The sequence below is a fragment of the Lathyrus oleraceus genome, chromosome 4 (assembly GCF_024323335.1).
Source record: "Lathyrus oleraceus cultivar Zhongwan6 chromosome 4, CAAS_Psat_ZW6_1.0, whole genome shotgun sequence".
NCBI classification, from domain to species: Eukaryota; Viridiplantae; Streptophyta; class Magnoliopsida; order Fabales; family Fabaceae; genus Lathyrus; species Lathyrus oleraceus.
In genome coordinates, this window is record NC_066582.1 from 28,568,643 (window position 1) to 28,571,668 (window position 3,026).

A 3,026-nucleotide genomic window follows, 5' to 3' on the forward strand; every position below is an offset into this window, starting at 1 on the left:
AAAATCTTAAAACAGCAGCCAATTCATTATCAAATTCAAGTAATATCAATAACAAAGGGATCCCAATTGGTCCCATATTCAAACTATACACCTATTTTAATTTATGCAACATGGAAGGCAAAAGGTGCAATGTGGAGTCTCATACAAACAACCAGCAAGATCATATTCAAATAAATGCCAAAATGGCACCAAAAAATCCACAAAAATTATGTTCTAACCAGAAGACATTCAGCAAGCCACATGTTAATTTTCAAGTCATTTGGACTAGTAGATCAATAGGAATTAATTAAACATGACAAGGCATGCAAAAACTACATCAAATGAAGCCTACAATTATGCATCAACTTCAATCTAATGGTAAACAGTAATGGTGCATTAAAAATCAGTAGGACCAAAGCCAAAAGCTACCTTAACATGTTAAGAACTATCCTACAAAGTTTCATGTCCATTGGATTAATTATGAGGATACGGCAATATAAATGCTAAAGGTTACACCAATGGAATTCTAACATGCTAGGCAGCAAGAAAAAATACGAATCAATTTGAAAATTGATTGTAAAAAATCCACAAAAATTATCAATGATAGCTAACATGTCAAATGAACTTCCTGCAAAAAATTAGGGCCATTGGCCAATGGGAAGCATAGGAAAATAATTTGATGAATTCAGCATATCAAACTATGTCACATATATACATGTCCAACTTCAATAATTCATATATAATAAACCATAGGCTAAAAAATTCCCAAACCTATGTCAAAAAATCCAGAAGGATGTCAAGAATCCATATCTCAATTTTCACTTATTTTGGATATAGCATGTGGTTTCTATAATTAAATGGTAACTCATATGGAAATATGTACACATCAAAAGTATCTCTATGTCAATTTATATTTTTTCCAAGCACTATTTTTTATTTTGTATCTAAAAAAAAGTAGAGAAAAAAATGATGATTAACAAAAAAGGTCTTGCATTTTTTGGATGATTATTGTTGATTATATGAATTTTTGAAGTGTTTAAATAATTATTGCAATATTTGTTTAGATTTTATTAGGATTTATTTACTTAATTGAATGACAATGGTACAGAACGTAAACATGCCTTGCCAAGCCAAAACGCGGCGTCTCCACTAAACGACGTGGCGCTGTATGATTGGCCCTGGCAATGAAGAACACGGATCCAAATTGGAAAGGGACGGAAACAGGATCTACAGAGTAATTTCCAGAAATTGTTGAATGTTCATCGCCTGCGTTCATCAGTTCTTCATCTGGAAATTGGGGTTTGATCAAACGTCCATGGAAATACATAAACCACATACCGGTCGAACCGGTTTCTCCTCAGGAATGCAAATACATAATCAATTTCATCAATCAATCAACACACAGCTCGAATCGAAGGAAAAGAAAAAAGGTGACAAAACCTAAATCATGAATTTCTCCCTCAATCTTTAACGAAATTACAAATCACAAGCTTCTACATGATCTACGAGCTACAATCTACAGCATCCCTAACTCAATTTTTGAAACGGTGGTGATCGAATCTTTCACTTTCTTGAATGCAGTGATAGCTTCGGCGATTTGCAGGGGCTCCAATGGCGAAACAGATATAGCCAATCGTCGTGGAAGGTGATAGGTGAAAAGAATCCAGCTCAAGAACGCTTGCATCATCAGATTTCCTTAACTGCCATGGATGAGCATCTTCACGACAGTCGCGAGATTGCCGGATTTTCCAATCAATTCCTGCAAACAGAAACTATACAGCACCTGTAGATGATGAATTCACCATGGAATTGTACAAAGATTAGTAGAAAAATGCTTAATTGATGAGAAAGTGCTATCAAAATTTTTTGGTAAAATGGGAGAAGAATGAGAGAATGGCTTGGGATTTTCTGTTATGCTCTGGAAAATGATTAACCAACCTGCAAAATTCTGTTAGATTAACCTTATATATGGAATACTTAATCCAAATTTAATTATAGTTAAACAAAAATGGATTAGTGTAAGCATGTTTATGTGTGAATTTGGATCTTTTGCCTTTGATACTTAGAAGCAACTTCTGCAGAATTTTCCCAATTGGAACAAGTTGCAAAAATCATTTTGAAGCTGATTGCATAGGCATTATTTCCCAATTCCTCATATTTTCAATTTTGGACGATTTTGCCCCTCTCCTTAAATTGATTCACTTCAAAAATGGCATTTTGCATGGAGTCTTTTCCAAAAAATCCAATTATGCAACTTTGAAGTACACATTAAATGGAGTTTGTGCATATAAAGAACTTGCATTTTGGATAAACCATGTGGTAGTTATGCCCTCCCGATTACGGGTCTTTTCTGAAATTCACTGAGCCATATCTTGCAAACCGTACATTGGATTTTCAAGTTCTTGGACTTTTTGGAAAGGTGAGAACAAGATCTACATCTGTCATGTTGAACAATTTTTCATTTGAAGCTTTCTTGGACTTCTGTTTTTGAGGTCAAAAACTTTCCATTTTGGGCAGGTGAGAATTACAGGTCCACTTCCATTTTGGGAAACTTTCTGTCGGACTTCAATTCCTTCAACTTTGGTCTTTGAAATGCCAAATGAAACTTATATATACATGAATGAGACCTTTCCAACCAATTCCAATCATCAAATCGCTGATTAAATCCACAGTTGACCACAGTTGACTTTTGGTTGACTGGGCCAAGTTCTGACGAATTCCAAGCCTTTTTTACTTGAGATCTTGATTCCAAATGATATCACAAGTTATATGAACTCTTTATGAATGATCATGGTGTCCAGATTCTTCAAGAATGGCCACCATCTATTGCTCAAGGCCTGATTTGACTGTATTGACCTGGCTAGCTTCAGCTGCAAGACACAAGGTTAGATGACAATATTTTTGTACTTTTGGTTAGTAAATATATGAAAAGCAATGATATACAAATGCAATACATGTTTGGTGATCAAAAATCACACTCACAAGGTATCCCACCCACTATGAGGGCTAAGGTATGCATTGATCCTTGAGGCCATGATATGATATGA

At 34.9% G+C, this 3,026-nt stretch overlaps 1 long non-coding RNA gene across 1 annotated transcript; it reads left to right on the forward strand.

The window, feature by feature from the left end:
* The first annotated feature begins 1,278 nt into the window (after positions 1-1,278).
* Positions 1,279-2,001, forward strand: LOC127135038 (uncharacterized). The gene is made up of 2 exons (XR_007808408.1): positions 1,279-1,409; positions 1,561-2,001. It is a non-coding gene; the product is annotated as an uncharacterized LOC127135038 (long non-coding RNA).
* Positions 2,002-3,026: the final 1,025 nt, after the last annotated feature.